The sequence below is a fragment of the Lycium barbarum genome, chromosome 11 (assembly GCF_019175385.1).
Source record: "Lycium barbarum isolate Lr01 chromosome 11, ASM1917538v2, whole genome shotgun sequence".
In the NCBI taxonomy this organism is placed as follows: Eukaryota; Viridiplantae; Streptophyta; class Magnoliopsida; order Solanales; family Solanaceae; genus Lycium; species Lycium barbarum.
The window spans coordinates 18,211,820-18,230,247 of NC_083347.1; the positions used below are offsets into that span (position 1 = coordinate 18,211,820).

Below are 18,428 nucleotides of genomic sequence, written 5' to 3' on the forward strand. Positions count from 1 at the left end.
AATCTGTCAGTGATAAGGGCAAATGTAACAAGTTACTTAACGAGAGGGGTAAATATGAACCAAAACTCTAACGAATGGTTAATCTAAACTATAGACCATAGTTGGAGGGTAAATTTGACCCTTTTCCCAATTTGAAATTCTGACAGATTATTTCTGCAAATCTGAAAATTTTAAATTCATCTTCTTCTCTAAGAAGAAGCTCAAAAAATTTGATTCAATCTCCTACAACTCTCAATCAAATGAGCTCAAATTTGAGATACAACTTCCCCCACAACTCTGTGAACAAATCTCAACCACCAATTTCTTCAAACAAAAACAAATCAACAAAATTCATTTTCAAGTTTCTTCTTCAAGCTTCAAACTCTAACAATGATTAACATGATTTGAACCATTTTTTCTTTCATTTTCAATTTGGGTTCTTCAAACTTTAGTTTAGCAATCAATATCCAACAATTTTCAGATTAAAAAAAATCAAATTCTTTTTTATAAGCCTTCACTGAATCCTTCAACAACCAGCAGCTACGTTCAACAAATGAACCCAAAATGATATTCAAAGAGCCCCCCCCAAAAAAAATAAGTTGGATCCGTTCGTGACCTCCAATTTTAAGCTCAAACAATGAAACCCAAATGAATTTCACTCGATAACCAAACTTCAAACGCAGATTCTGAATCACTTCACAAAGTTTCAGGAACAAGAGATGACACAGGGAATTAAAAAAAAAACAATGACACAATGACTTCTTTTTATGAATTGATTTTCTGAATTAAAAAAGCTAGACAGTGTATGTAAAAAAAACAAACACTAACGAAGCTTTGATACCAAAATATAACAATCGAATATGCAGAAGGAAGAAATTAAGAATAAGATTGGCAGAAAGAAATATAACAAGCAATTAGAATAAAAAAAAGGATAATTCTAAAAATTAAATTAACTTTTAATTATAGAATAATTCAAGAAAGAGAAGAAAGAACTCATACAAGAATTCATTCATTGATGAATCCAAAGAAGGTTCCTAAAGAGATACATGAAAACCCTAATCACCCACAAAAAGGCAATCATCCAAAACTATGTTCCCAAAATAATCCCAAGTGTCACTATTTATAGTACCACTAGCTTATTACATAAATGGACCTTAGGACTTAATTATAAAACTAGTTATTTTTTTAAGATTGATTCTTGATCTCTTAAAGCACTCCAAGGCCTTGAGCTTGACATGTACTCGAACCATGTTGTGTAACCAGAACCGATAGTTATTAAGAACTCTTATTTTCTGCTTTGTTTAACGACTATGAGGGTTTCATTACATTTTCAACTTTGATAAATTTGCAGCTGAGAGATGGGCGACCCAATCACATGTGTTGTAACTCATCTTATTGTGAACGACCTGGCAAAACAAGTGAATATGCATGCTCAATATGCTATGCAATTTAAGAGCCACTTTCAAGAGATGGGGAACGAGCTGAACCTTATGCGTTCATATCTCACTGAAGCAAACAAGTAGAAAGGAAAGAATAAGTCAGCCAAGTCAACCTTATCTAATCTTCAAGAACTAATTTATGAAGCAGATAATGTGATCACAGATTTCCAAATTCGCGAAGATTATCTCAAGGAAAAAGGGAATTCATATTGCTTGTGTCCATCTCCAAGGGAGATATCTTTCAGATACAATGTTATACCTCGTTTTAACCGGGTTAAATTAAAGTACGACATATTGGTGATTCCTATTTATTTTGTTTTAAGGAGTCACCACCTAATTAATTTAACGATGAATTAGGACACCTAAATGTTAACTAAGGTAAAGTTAAAACTAAACCTCCGTTAATAGTCTGCTTAACCAATGTGATTCTAGGTAAGGGCTCTATATTATCCTAAAGGGAAGGGGTTAGGCATCCTTTAGAATCCGTTAACTTACGATTATCCGACCAAACTTAGATTAATTAATTAAAGTTAAAGATATAAATGTGGCATTTGGATTTTAAGAAATTGGTTTGCAATAGGGCTAACGTTTTAAAAGGAAAATATAAGCTGTTAAAAATAAGGTTTGTAAATATTTCTAAAGCTTTAAATAATAAGGTTATTTGAAATAAACTTACGAATGTTACTAATGCTTTTAAAAATATGATAATGCTATTTTAAAAAAATAATCTTATAAATATTGCTATGGCTTTAAAAAGTGTTATTTAAAATAAAATTTGCAAAAATATAATAATTTGCACATAAACAGAAGAAAATGCAGGTTGCGACATTTTAATACTTGAAACGAATTGATTTTGCAGTTTAGACAAGATGGAGTTTTCTTTCTCTTTTCCATTACCCTTTATTAACTATGCTTAATTTAAAAAATGCATGGTTGATTCAAACTTGAAGAGCTATTTATAACATATACTAGAGTTCATGTTTGCATATTAGTGACATTTCTCAAAGCAATATTCTACAGTAGCCAAACATGATTCCTTTTACTCCGAGTATGCTATCAAAAATCAAGTGTTCTAACAAAATGAAATATTAACTACCCGTCCCATTCAACTAACCCACTAATTTTGCTAAGGTTTATCTAAATTAACAGAACAAGCAAAGAGTTAGTTGCATAATACAAATTAAAATGCAAAAAGATAGAATAGAGGAGTAAATAAGTTAAATGGGCTCAGCCCATTTTTAAGACTGCTGTAATCTGGGCTGCTGATGGGAGTGGGCTCAGTCCATTTTTTAAACGTGTTGTGGGTTGTTCACGTCTATTGGGCTTGGCCCAGAATTCATTTTTTCGCTGCGGATAGGGGGCTGGACAGAGAGAGATCATGCTGGGCTTTTGGCCCAACGCCCAATGTGGAAGGAGACGAGTCCGAGTGAACTCGTACGCGATAGTCATGCATAAAAACAAAAGAAAAGGATCAATATGTGATCAGCCAGTAAAGTTAAAAGGTATAATGCAAATAAAAGAACAGATCAATGGATTGCGCATATACTATGTATATTTAATGTATACCTTATGTATTACACATTCATAGGGATATATAGAAGGTTTTCACCCTTATTAATGTATTTTTATGAGCATGCTTCAAATATAAATTTATATACATACTACAAACTGAGATATACTTGCAAGACACACAGGATTCTAACAAAGATATGTACTGGTACCAGAATGCATACATGATTTAACTAACACATTATTTCACCCATTCATTCGAAATGATTTCAACAATATTTCGGATATACAACGAATATTACACTGCCCGTGTTCTAAGACGCTGACGCAACGCATAAAAAAGAAAAAAAATACAAACTGAGTTGCAATCTTCTTATACTTCTCAAATTTTATCCTGGGCATGGTTTAACCCCAGTTCATAACAGTGGAGCAAATGTCAAATTGAATTTTAAACTACAGGAGTAGGCATACATACATAACAGAAGGAGTATAGAGCTCTAAAAGCCAAACTAGTGCAATAAAAAGAAAACAGCGTAGCGAGATCAGCATACTGGGCAGAGAAACCCATCAAGTTGGCCATATATCCTTTGTGCTCAAATAAATAGTCAAAGACTTCGAACATCTTAAAACATGTGATCTTTTAAAGGTAACAGAGTCTCAACAAGGCACATATTCTTTATAATATCTTGGTTAGAAAAATAACTCCATCCTGGAAATCCAAACAAGTCGTATCCAAGATTATGTCCTATAAATTAAACTGTGCTACATTCCTCCTAACTTACACAGAGACCTTAAACGCCCATTTCAGATCACATTAGGCATTAAGATTTAAACAAGTTGGACACAAACATAACCAAACAGTTATCTTTAAATCAATCTCACAAGGGCAACCAAACATATAATCATGTATTGATCAAATATAAGGCATAGCTAGTATGAATTAGGCAAGGTTATTTATTCTAATTAGCCATGATAGGAAACTGAGCAAGCATGACTTCTTAAGGATAGCAAATACCAACATTTTTAGGCTAAGTGTTTCTGAACTTTTAACAGACCAGCAGTATATGCAGAAATAGGTAAGAACAAGACAGATTCAGCAAAGAGCGAGTTTCTTGACACGCAATTAACATTTCAGCATTAATTAATCATTAATGCACCTTAAATCACACACAGGATTCACTTGAGACATAATATATATGCAGAATAATAGACTTTACAGATTTGAATCATCTTAAAACCAAAGCAAGACGAAACAGGTGCCTGAGACTAAGTCTCTTTCCACATATGCTCTTATAAGAAATTCTTTATATATTTCAACCAACTTGTAACTTGTCAATAAATTATGGACTAATCATAGTGTCGAACAGGAAAGCATGCATGTATATTTAATCGTATTGATCAAGTCCAACTCCTTTAATCCAGATTTGACACAAACAGTTAACAGAATGACTAATCATAACAAATTTTAACCATATTAGCATGATTAGCGGACTTCTAGGTCACAACTGATCGCAAAACTCATTGGGTGTCATAGTAGTGAAACAACAAATCCAGGTTTCAGAGAATAAGCAAGGATTAACATCATTCCTCTAAGTAATATGTAGAAGCAAACAGGATAGGTATGCTAATAATCCTTATCAGACTTTAATCAGATCAGATTCGGGTTAATTAATCATAGAAAAAGAGCTAAAGAGTACAAACACGATTAATGAATTACTGGATTTAAACTAACATATGATTAACTCAGTGATGTACAGAGCAAACAAAAGGCCCATTTAAAGCACAAGGCTAATCTAAACTTGCATATGAATCTAAACTGTCGCGAAAAAACTAAACTAAACAGGACTAAACATACTTAACGTAACTAGAACAATTATGACAGAACTGAAATAAAATTAAGTATACAACTAGAATAAACTATAACAGAACTGAAATAAAACTAAGCAAACAAAATCAAGTATACGGTTTCAAACGTTCAAACAAACATAAAAAAAAAGTAATTTGAAGAAAGGAGATTACCTTCTTCGGGTGCAGCGAAAGGGCTCGAATCTCCGATATACCTCGAATTCGAAAGATACTAGGACCCCCTTTTTAGCGCGATTTTTCGTCTACAACATAGTCGAACTTTCATTTCTAAAACTTCGACTCACTCAAAACAGAAACGGAAACATAAAAGAAATTTAAGATCCACAAAAGACAGACTAGGCTCAATAGAAATTTTATGGCAGAAAACTTCTTGTTTTTGGGGATTCGATGGTTGAAACCTCTCTTATCGAATTTCTAGCTCTCCAAAAAGCTCCCTCAAAATGGAACTTGAAGCAAGTATTTATAAGAAACAGCTAGGGTTTGCTAAGGAGAAAACGAGTGAGGAGAGAGAGAGGAGCGGGGGGACAAGGGGAAATGGAGGACCAGAGGAGTGGGGTGGCAGTGAGCGTGGGGAACGGGGCATGGTGGAGTGGCAGAGGCATGGGGGGAGATGGGAGATGAAGAAGGGGAGAGCGGCGGAGAAAAAATGGGAAGGGAAAAGAGATTAGGGTTAAAAAAAAATATAAGGAATGGGGTTGGACCAGGTCGGGTAACGTGGGTAATGGGCTGGGCAAAATTAAAAGAACGGGCTGGTCCGAAAATGTTGGTTAATTATTTGGGCTGGGGTGAATTAAGTTGGGCTGGTAAATTAAATTGATGCCAGGTAAATTAAAATGTGGACTGGTTTTGTGAATTGGTCCGAAAATAGTATGAGTTGATTGGGCTACTACATTTAAATAAAAGACCTATTTAAATAACTTGTGTTAAAATATTACTTAATATAAAATATGCAATTATTAGTGCTCAGATAAAAAATGGCGTTGTAATAGCCGTGCAATAATATTTCGAAAATCCACAGTAAATAAACACTATTATTTAATTATGCAAAGATAAATGCGATGCGTGTGCGTAAGCTGGTAAAATGCCGAAATGATAAAAATTGTGAATTATAATAATAATAATAATAATAATAATAATAATTATTATTATTATTATTATTATTATTATAATAATAATTATAATAATAATAATAGTAATAGTAATAATAATAATAATAATAATAAATGATGATGATGATGATGGCTAGTAACTGTAATAGAATAATGAAACGCCAGTATTGATAAAAGGCTAATAATTATAGTAAAATATAAATATATATGTTTTTAATTTTTCCCAAAAATATTAGAAGCATAAATAGGTATTTCGGAGGAGAGGCGGGACAAAATTGGGTGTCAACATACAACACTGGAAAGAAACTGACAGAACTCAACAAGGAGAAAGTGAAAATGCATCAGAGGCTGAGGACTTTTATTGGTCCAATAACTGAACAATCTAGAAGCGAGGATAGTAGCAGCAGACGGACGCGATGGACCTCACACATTTTTTACCAATCTGAAATTGTGGGGTTATCAGAAGATACAATAAAAATCAAAGAATGGATCCTTTCTCACACCGAGTCGTTACATCATGTTGGCATTGTTGGTATGGGCGGTTTGGGTAAAACCACAATTGCACAAAAGGTTTACCACGACAGACAAGTGAATGTGATATTTCAAAAGAAAGTTTGGGTTTCTGTATCTCAAACTTATGATGAGCTAGAAACCATGAAGGGAATTTTGAGATAGCTACATGAAGATGATAGTGGAACTGACAAAGGAGAGATGCTTAACAGAATTCTTGAAGCACTTTCACATAAGTCATACTTGATTGTCATGGATGATGTATGGATCATTGATGATTGATGGTGGGATAGGATCTCAAGGGGATTACCCAAGTTTATCGAGCACAATAGTTGTATTATAATCACATCAAGAAATGAGGATGTTGTTAAGAGAATGGGAGCCACTGCACAGAAACAAGAATTCATCGACCAAGATTGCTTGATGATGAAGAGAGTTGGTCATTGTTCTGCAAGTTTGCATTTTCGTCAACTAAAGGGAAGTGTAATGCTCAATCGGAAGATGTTGGGAGAGAGATCGTGCGCAAATGTCATGGTCTTCCTCTAGCTATCAAGACCACAGGTGGGATGTTATCATCAAAACCGCATTCACTCGGGGTGTGGACGCGGATATGTGAAAACTTTTGAGAGAAATTGGTATTGGATAGTGAAAGCAATATATCCGTAATAGCATCTTTGCAACTAAGTTATGATGAGCTTCCAGCTCATCTAAAGCATTGCATATTGTGCTTCTCAATCTATCCAGATGACCATGAAATTAAGGCGGAACAATTGGTTCGTTGGTGGGTAGGGGAAGGATTAGTCCGTAGCAATGGCACAGAAACTGCAACACATGTTGCTTTTAGTTACTTGTCTGAACTGGTGAGTAGGTGCTTGGTTGAAGCTGCCCAAAGAAGAAACTTTGATCTTAGAGTTTACAGTTGCAAAATGCATGATATGGTTCGGGACATGGTAATCCTGGTTGCAGAAGAAGAGTCATTTTGTAGATTTAAAAGAGGCAGGCACATAGCCACAGTTAACTCTAGGCACTTGGGGGTCACCAAACAAAACAACTTTTCAATCCTTGGCTGGGAATTCAAAGCTTACAGCACTTCTTCTCACTACGACAAATATCATCGGCTTCAACAGGAAAATCGCTCTGGCTGAAATCAAGACTCTAAGGGTCTTGGACCTGTCATTTGTCAAGCTAGAAAACATCTGTTTAGTTGATCTATGGAGCTGGATCACATCACTAAAGCGACTAGCTTATTTAAATCTTCGAGGTGTTGATAAGTTGGACGAAATTCCAGATTCTGTTAGGAAGTTATGGGGTCTCCAAATACTGGTTCTTAGAGAATGCCAGGAACTGAAAAAGCTACCAACATCAATCACGACACTTCCAAGATTGGCAATTCTTGATATTGGAAGTTGTCCATCTTTTTCATGCTTACCACAAGGTCTCTCTAGGCTTTCTAGTATTGAAGAGTTGTACGGGTTTAAGATACCAAGTCCAGCAACAACAGAAGCTTGTCGGCTGAGTGAGATCGTGGTACTGGCTCAAATACGGGTACTACAATTAGACATAACGTAGGAAAGGATGATAGAGGATAAGGAATTGGCTGTAGTGGAACAACTTAAACTACTAAGGGTGCTATCAATCAATGCTGGAGACCGTGAAAACAAGGACATTATAAGGAAGTTGGATAACTTGTCACCACCAATGCGCGTTGAAGAATTATACCTAAGGCACTTCCTCGGAGAAACAACACCAGCGTGGATAAACCGCATTTCACTTCCTCAACTGCAGTACCTTTGTATCGAAGATTCAAGAGTGCTTAACCGCATCAGTGAAAATTTCTGGGGAGGTAATGAGGGTAACTGGAATGTTAAAGGATTGTGCTTGAAATTTTTGCCTAGTTTAGGGAAACATGGGAAACATTGTTGAGAATAAAATAGACCCCCAAAAATAATATTTCCGGTATTAGTGATAAACGCGAAACACTAAGTTATGGTTAAGTCAGCAAGAATAAAATGAAGCAATAATGACACCGGAATTTTACGTGGTAACCCTTCTGAATAAGGGAAAATCACGGCCAAGAGGAGCAACTGATATCACTATAGCAAGGAATTTTACACTGTGTAGTAACGAGTACAAATACTCCTAAGACCACTACACCCTCAAAAGAAATAACACTCTTTTGATTTTCTCACCTCACTACAATATCACTCACACTCTATTTTTCTTCACAGACTATTTTCTTACACAGTCTATGGTATGCCTCACTTTGCCATCACTCAGATGTATTGTCTGAGATTTTTCGGTGTCTTTCGAATGAAGCATAAGCTGCCTATTTATAGTATGAATTGCTCCTCCTTATGTCATCAGTGACATCACTTTTATGCAAAAGTCTTCACTTGCAATCTGAATATATCTTTGGCCAATCAACCAAATCTGCACACCATTGAAAATCTCATACCAAAAGGAAGAAAAACAACTTCCTGTAAATGGGGTTGGACCCCACAAATCTCCCCCTCCGGACCCATCTACCTGAAGGAGGCTATATCGGGCTTCTAGTTTGAGTACATCCTGACAAGTTCCTTGCATAGCTCGAACTTGTCTCTTGGTACCACCTTGGTCAACATATCCGAAAGATTCTCAGATATAGGGATCTTTTTGACCTGCGTAGATCCGTCCTCTATCGTTTCTCGAATCCAGTGATATCGCACATCTATATGCTTTGTTCTTGCATGGTACATGGAGTTCATGCTCAGGTCTATTGCACTCTGACTGTCACAATAGACAACATACTCCATCTATTGCAATCCAAGTTCTTGAAGAAATCTCTTGAGCCATATCATCTCTTTGCCAGCTTCAGTAGCCGCAATATACTCCGCTTCAATTGTAGACAGTGCAACACACTTCTGCAACTTCGACTGCCATGATATAGCTCCCCCTGAAAAAGTAAACAAATATCCAGTAGTGGATTTTATGTTATCAAGTTCACCTGCCATATCAGAATCTGTATAGCCCTTCAAGATTGGATTTGATCCTCCAAAACACAAGCATTTATCTGAGCTTCTTCTTAGATACCTGAGTATCCACTTCACAGCTTCCCAATGCTTTTTCCCTGGATTTTCGAGAAATTTGCTAACAACACCGACTGCATGAGCAATATCTGGTCGAGTGCATACGATTGCATACATCAAACTTCCGACGGTAGAGGAATAAGGAATCTTGTCCATTCTCTCTTTTTCTTCCGTTGTTGTAGGACACATCTTTTTGCTCAATTTCCGATGACCAGGAAGAGGTGTGCTAACCCGCTTAGCACTCTTCATATTGAAGCGCTCTAGTACACGTTCTATGTACTTTTTTGTGACAAATAAAGCTTCCTTTCATCTCTTAAACGAGTAATTCTCATGCCCAAAACCTGCTTAGCATGACCCAAGTCTTTCATTGCAAAAGTCTTACTCAACTGTTTCTTCAACTCGTCAATCTTGGAAGCATTCCTACCTACAATCAACATATCATCCACATATAGCAGAAGGATGATAAAGTCATCATCAAAAAAATTTTGTGCAAACACACAGTGATATGAAGAAGTCTTCTTATAGCCTTGCTCCCCCATAACAGATTCAAACTTCTTGTACCACTGTATGGGAGCTTGCTTCAATCCATATAGACTCTTCTTAAGTTTGCATACAAGATTTTCTTTACCTTTTGCCTTGAAGCCCTCAGGTTGTTCCATATAAATCTCCTCTTCTAAGTCACCGTGAAGAAAAACAGTCTTCACATCCATCTGCTCAATCTCCAAATCAAGACTAGCAGCCCAAGAACTGTCCGAATGGAGGACATTTTCACGACAGGAGAAAATATTTCATCAAAGTCAATACCTTTCCTTTGACCAAATCTCTTAACAACCAATCTAGCTTTGTATCTGGGCTTCAAGCTGTGTTCTTCGGTTTTACCTTTGAACACCCACTTGTTCTTCAAAGCTCTCATGCCCTTAGGCAATTTCACCAACTCATAAGTATGGTTCTCATGCAGAGATTTCATCTCATCTTGCATGGCTTCAATCCATTGATCCTTGTGCTCATCTTCCATGGCCTCCTCATAACATTCAGGCCCCATCAGTGAGTAATACATACTCATTAGGTGAATAACGGGAAAAAGGAACATGTTGTCTAGTAGACCTTCTAAGTGGAATATCTGACTCATCCACGACTTCATGAGTAGGAGCATCTACCTCATCAATAGCAGCATCGTTATCATCATCAACATGCTGATCTGGAACATGATTATGCGCATCACCATCGTCATCGAGCCCACCAACGTCATCAACATTTGTATGAGGGACTTGATCAAGATTAACTAAACCTTCAGAACTTGAAGATTTTATCTTCTCCGCTTTGTTAATATCTTCAATGGGTTGATCCTCCATGAAGATAACATCACGACTTCTCACGACCTTCTTCTCAATTGGATCATATAGCCTGTAACCAAACTCATCAAGGCCATAACCAATGAAGATGCATTGCCTTGTCTTGGCAGTTAATTTTGACCTCTCATCTTTAGGCACATGTACAAAAGTTTTGCAACCAAACACTTTTAAGTGGTCATAGGAAACATCCTTGCCATACCAAACTCTGTTTGGAACATCACTTTGCAAAGCAACTGCAGGGGATAGATTAATAACATGTGCGGCGGTCAACAATGCCTCACCCCAAAAGGAATTCAGCAACTTTGCTTCAGAAAGAAAACATCTAACTCTTTCAATCAAGGTCCTGTTCATCCTCTCTACTAAACCATTAAGCTGAGGAGTCTTAGGAGGAGTTTTCTGGTGTCTGATACCCTGTTGCTTGCAATACTCGTCAAACGGTCCACAATATTCACCACCGTTATCAGTACGAATACACTTCAGCTTCTTTCCAGTATCTCTTTCAACTGAAGCCTGAAACTGCTTAAAGACACCCAACACTTGGTCTTTAGTCTTCAAGACGTAGACCCAAAGTTTCCTTGAGCAATCATCAATAAAAGTAGCAAAGTAACGTGCACCACCCAGAGTCCGTGTCTTCATTGGACCATATAAATCTGAATGCACCAACTCAAGAAACTCTGTCTTTCTTGAAGGAAGATGAGACTTGAAAGAAACTCTATTTTGTTTTCCAGCCAAGCAGTTCTCACACTTTTCTAATTTAGCACTTTCGAAATTTGACAACAATTTCTTTTTGGCTAGAACATTTAGTCCTTTCTCGCTAATGTGGCTAAGCCTCTTATGCCATAACGTTGAAGAGCTATTGCTCTCAACTGCATTCACCATATTAACACAGGTAGAGGCCGTAGTCTAGTATAGACCACGACGCTTTTCGCCACGAGCCACAATCATGGAACCCTTAGTGAGCTTCCACTTTCTAGCACCATTGGTACTGACATATCCCTCATCATCCAAAACACCAACAGAGATCAAGTGCAAACGAACATCAGGTGCATGCTTTACATTGTTTAAAACTAGTTTAGTTCCAATACTAGTTTCGAAACAAATCATTCCAACACTAGCCACCCTAGATACAGTCTCATTACCCATACTCAAAGTTCCAAAGTCACCCGGAGTATAGGATGAGAAAAATTCCTTCCTTGATGTCACATGAGATGCGGCACCACTGTCCACAACCCAGCTTGACTCATCACAAGCAATATTTATCAGATCCGCATCAAGGACAGTAACAAGATCTTCTGCAGTGACAGCGGCAACATGATTGCTATCTTCTTTCTTTTCCTCCTTATCTCTATTCTCCTTTTTCAAAATCCGGCAGAACTTCTTTGTGTACCCTTTTTTCCCGCAATGATAGCTCTCAATATCTTTAAGTCTGCTTCTGGATTTGCTTCTATGATGTTCTCTATTTTGAGAACCACGATTCTTGCCTCTCCCCCTAGTGTCAGTCACCAAGACATCTGATGAAGAGGAACCTTGAGATTTTCTTCTCATCTCTTCATTTAAAAGACTACTCTTGGCAAGATCCATAGAGATCACACCATCCGGAGCAGAATTTGATAATGAAGTTCTAATAATTTCCCAAGAATCTGGTAGGGAACCAAGTAGAAACAAGCCTTGAATTTCTTCATCAAAATTAATGCCCATAGTAGATAACTGGTTCATGATCTCCTGAAAAATATTCAGATGATCCGTCATTGCGGAACCATCGTGGTATTTTAAACCCAGCATTTGCTTTATCAAAAACATCTTGTAGTTACCAGTTTTCTGAGCATACAAACTTTTAAGATGCTCCCATAGGGTCCGAGCATGTGTCTCCTCAGAAATATGGTTCAACACATTATCGTCAACCCACTATCTAATAAAGCCGCAAACCTACCGATGCAACAAATTCCACTCTTCATCTGATTTATTATCAGGCTTTTTAGTGGCAAAGACAGGTTGATGAAAATTCTTGACATAAAGCAAATCTTCCATTTTGCCCTTCCAAATGACATAATTTACGCCACTCAAAGTAACCATTCTACTAGTGTTGGCTTCCATCGTTTATCACAAATACCAATACAATTTATTCGGAGCCCAAAGTAATTCTTTTCTTATGTGGAAGTTCAGGCTGTGCTGCAACCACAGAGCATACCCAGACAGAACCTTGGCTCTGATACCACTTGTTGGGAATAAAATAGACCCGCAAAAATAATATTCACGGCATTAGTGATAAACGCGGAACACTAAGTTATGGTCAAGTCAGCAAGAATAAAATGAATCAATAATGACACCGGAATTTTACGTGGTAACCCTTCTGAATAAGGAAAAAACCACGGCCAAAAGGAGCAACTGATATCACTATAGCAAGGAATTTTACACTGTGTAGTAATGAGTACAAATACTCCTAAGACCACTACACCCTCAAAAGAAATAACACTCTTTTGATTTTCTCACCTCACTACAATATCACTCACACTCTATTTTTCTTCACAAACTATTTTCTTACACAGTCTATGGTATACCTCACTTTGCTCTCACTCAAATGTATTGTCTGAGATTTTTCGGTGTCTTTCGAATGAACCATAAGCTGCCTATTTATAGGAATGAATTGCTCCTCATTATGTCATCAATGACATCACTTTTATGCAAAAGTTTCACTTGCAGTCTGAATATATCTTTGGCCAATCAACCAAATCTGCACACCATTGAAAATCTCATACCAAAAGGAAGAAAAACAACTTCCTGTAAATGGGGCTGGACCCCACAAACATTCCAAAGTGAAATGCCAGCACTCAAATACTTAGAAGTCAGCCACTGCAATTCGCTGAAAACGTTCCCATGTAACGTTGAGGGTTTAGGATATTGGACAAAGCCAGAGGAAGAGCAGGAAGACGAAGACGAAGACGAACAAGGCGTGATTTCGTGCCACGAAGAAAGCAGGGAAGGAGAATTTGATGACATGCAGTAAAATTATATGATTCTCAATCTTCAGTTTCAGTACACAATCATGCAATTTTCTTCTTTTTTTTTTTTCTTCCTTTTTTTGGTTTGGAAAACTGGTACAACATTATGTATTAGCACAGTGATGTATTTGCTATTCTGTATGCATGCTTTACATAATATCAATGACATGTTTGTTGAATCTTATTCTAATAGAGTTTTCATGTAACGGACTGGTGGTAAATTTGTATTGTTTGCTGATTGCTAATTTATATGACTTTGAATAATGGAGCTCATCGGATTCCAGTCATCAGTTTCCTCTTTCTAGGGGGACTGCAGACTTTGTTACGGAAAGTATTGTGGCCTTAATATCTATTGGAAGTTCGTTAAGCAAAAATCAAATGGAAATTGGGTATTGGGTACTAATATAAGTATGATAGAACTAGCAAGTTAGAAAGTACGTAGCAAATATGTAAAATGGTGCTTCTCAACTCTGCTTGGATATTACATCCAGTAACAATTTTGGAGCTACAAAAGTAAACATCAGAAGTTATTTTAGTACTCTTTCTCATCTATAACTTGCATATCTACTAACTAAAGTATCCTAAATCTAGTTTGAAATGAAAAGAGCAAAATGTGGTCAAGATATTCCATTTATTTTACGGTAGTGTAAAACAATGTTAAGTAAAGACACAAAGTATATAATTTATATTGCACGAAGAGGCAAAAATCAATCAAGATGGGTCTCAAGAACTGAGTCTACTAAGATTAAGTATCCAATAAGAGAAAATTTAAAATCATATGACAGGAAATATATCTAATACTTTGTATCTTTCTATCCAAGATCGTTGGAATACTTTGTAGCTGACAAGCTAGTTACTAATCGAGATGCTAGAACTAATTTAATTTCAATAGTAGTAGTATAATAGGTTTTAGAGTTGGAACTTTAGGTGTTAATTATGCTGCCGGCTTGTGGTCATTTTCATTATCCCGAACCCAAGACAAAAATTTAATATTTTATTATATTAAAATCTAATATATAGAATATATATTACACATAAATTTATTTGGTACAGTTTGTTATTTTTTCGGTTTTATTTTATATAATAAAAACCAACCTAATTGTTCGGTAAGGTTGTATTTTTTTTGTAAAAATCGTCGGTCTTATTAAAAGAAACCTAAAAATCGGTTAGGTACGGTACGGTTCAGTCGGTTAAGTTGGTTTTTTTGAAAACCATTGACACCCCTACCTAAAAGTTTAGTTTATATTTGTAGAGGTGATTATTCTGTGTAGATGTATAACTCACTAAATAATGGCTCCTAATTTCAGGAAACCTTTGTTAGACCACTTAAACTTTAAATTAAGGTGTTTGGACATGATTTGGTTGAATTGTTTTAAAAAGATAATATTTGAAGTTGGGAAATTGTTTATGCAGGAGTTTAAAATATGAAAAAGAAAACGGAAGAATATGCCAAGAAAATTTAATATTTATTTTATATATACATTATAATTTTCCGGTGAAAGTTGTGAAGCCTTCAGCTCCACCCGAGTCTATGGCCCAACCATCAAGGTGTTTCATATTTATCTCCAGCTTTTTGTCTAATTAACTCCACCTGGAAAGTCTTTCTACAAGAGCAACTTTATGTTGATTCAATCAGCTTTTAATTTTAAGGAAAGCATTTATGCACACTTCTACCTTTTTCTCCAATAATTTAGAATATCACAAGCATATGTCTCCAAAAATCCTCAACTTTTTCCACAATGAAAACTACATAGATAGTCTCCCGTTACTAGACTTCAAGAAGAGGACCCCAATATTAGGGTGTTGGTCTTTCTTTATAAATATATCCAACACAATATTTTACACTTTTGAAGAAACAACTTTCCAGCGTTACATTTTACCTTTTCGTTTTGAACTATGCTTGCAGCGCTCATAAAAATTAAAAATTAAAAGAATCCCGCCTTTATACTTTTATTAACAACCACTAGTGTCAACTTTATTACGTATCATTTCCGTAAGGCCATGTTATGAATTATGAAGTGGTCAGTTGCCAATAATTCAGCTGCACAATTTTATTCCCTTCACTCCAAAATAAGTGTCACCTTAGCAAAAAAATAGTCTCAAGAACAGTGATAAATATTCTGTTTTTTTATTCATTTCTTAAGACGAGATTATTACCAAGAATTGTGTTGGAGAAGCAAAGATAGTAGAAGAAGGAGAAAGAGGAGGAGGAATTGACTTCTCATATTACTGAAAACATGAACGTATATTTTGATAGATATTTTGTTGCATGTTGCGTTTTGCGTTTGCAAGCTCTTTGCAAAGTCAAAAGGCTAATAGGAAGTTTGCTATTTGTTGACCAGAAATGGATATATGAATCGCATAACCAAATTAACAAAGTTCTTTTTTTGAGATGATGGTCTCAAATAATAGGAAAAGGAACAACTGATAGTTGAGGTGTGTTTTAATACATAAATGGTGTTAATTCACATAGGAAACGGGAACAGCGGATAGTTGAGGTGAAACTCGCAAAAAATTAACTCTTTATTTTTTTATAATTACTATCTGACAAAGGATAGTATTATGGAGCATAAAACTTTACCGAATTGGCCCGTTAGTAATCACCCGACTATTTGATACCCATTTTACCAGCCAAAACAATTTGGCTACATATTATGAAGGAAATTGGAAGTTGGAACTAGAACACATTGATGGGGACTTGATCTGAAAGTGGAGATTAGTCGAGTGGTCAATAGCAGAACAAATCATGAGGATCAGATGCCCCTAATTAACATTCAATTTAATGGAAAACATCAAAAGGAATCCTATGATCTAAAGTTACTCTTTGCAAGATTGATTGAAGAACACAACCAATTACAATAACCATGGGCCTCTATTCTGGTATCCTGGGCCATAACTAGACTTTTGCGTGAAACATCTATCGTAAGACAAGCAAATGCTTATTCTTTTAATTTGCCCACTAAATCTCAATCACTAGTCATTACTCTGAGTAATTTGACTTCAAAAAAAAAAAAAAATCGATGTATAAAGCATTCCGCATTTATGCTGGTTTCGGGAAAGGATGTAGGTAGTCTAATATGACACAATTATTAATAGTTGATTATACGGCTCAAACCCATGACTTTACACTGAGTAATTCTGGCTTAGAGCTCATAAAAAGTTAAATGCTAATAAGAAAAAAGTTTAACCATATGGAGAAATTTCTAGATGTCTCAACACTAAAAAAGGAAAAGTCTGATGCACAAAGCAGCTCGCGTTAGCAAGGTCTGAAGAAGGGTCACACTCTAAGGGGTGTGATGCAGACAGCCTATCCTATTGCAAGGATTAGCGGCTACATGCACGGCTCGAACCCGTGACCTAGATGTCACGCAGAGATAACTTTACCGTTGCTTCAACACTAATTAGAGGAAACAATTTCTTATTGATCATTTACGATTTGAATATAAGAAAATGAATATGTTATTTTTGTACTAATCTCTTATGGAAAAAATCATATATAGCTAAAATAACATTTGTAATGGGGCCACAAACAAAATGGAATCTCTTAAGTTGTACTTAATATTTGATCCAGTGATGAGAAAGGGGGTCTTGCTCTTATCTGTAGTTTTCGCCCTTTCTAATGAATAGGCACTTCCCAAATTTGAAGGAGCACAAACCTTTCTTTTTCTTCTGAATTCTAGACTTGTAATCACTAGTTTAAGGTAAATATTCCTTTATCCATTCTTATTCTATGCTTCTCTCAGGCTCTTGCAATGTTTCAGAGTTTTAATGTTTCTTCTCCATAACATGCCATGCTTCATATTTTTTGATAATTAAATCATTTTACTAACTAGAAAAGATTATTATTTTGCAAAAGATATGTTTAGGGGAACCTCAGTTTAGACTAATTTCCTAGCTTTTAAACAATATTTTCTTGGTCACGACTAGTCATCCAGTCCACTTCAGGTAATTGCCAAATGTAGATGTAGAACGTGTCATAGTATTTTTTTTATTTTTTTATTTATTATTGTCATCTACACAGTTCCCCTGAAGGTTTACCTTCTTCTTATGTCCCTGTTCCTTTCCATTTCATTTTTATTTAAGTTAATGACTTGTTGATTAGGTCTTGAAGAGTTTTGCGGAGACACTGTTGGATTTCTGAGTCCTCTGAGCAAAATTGTTATCAGACTATCAGCTAACAGTGAGGTAAGAAATCTTGAGACTCTTCTTAAAAGTTACAATAAATTAAACATTCATAATAGCATTTTTGGCTATGTTGCTCGGACTCTTAAAAAATGTTGTCACTCCCGTGTTGGACCCTCCAAATATGCACTATTTTTAGAGGACCCGACACATGTCCAGCAATATTTTTAAAGAGTCTGAGCAACATAGATCTTTGGAACAAACCGATTAGTTTCTGAACCAATTATTTGTAATTTCTTACTAGCTCTTTCTCGAACAAGTTTATGTACTTACACAGTGATAAGTTCATGTGTAGTTCCAGTGTCATTCCTGCTACTTCTTTAATACAAAAGACCTTATGTGTCACCCAAGTGTCTATCACAAAATAATTTCTTCTAAATTATTTGTAAGTGAAATCTGGAATCGGCTTTAAACATCA

At 35.9% G+C, this 18,428-nt stretch overlaps 1 pseudogene; it reads left to right on the forward strand.

Moving 5' to 3' along the window:
- The first annotated feature begins 6,436 nt into the window (after positions 1 to 6,436).
- On the forward strand, positions 6,437 to 7,981 carry LOC132619502 (disease resistance RPP13-like protein 4; annotated as a pseudogene).
- The last annotated feature ends 10,447 nt before the right edge of the window (positions 7,982 to 18,428 follow it).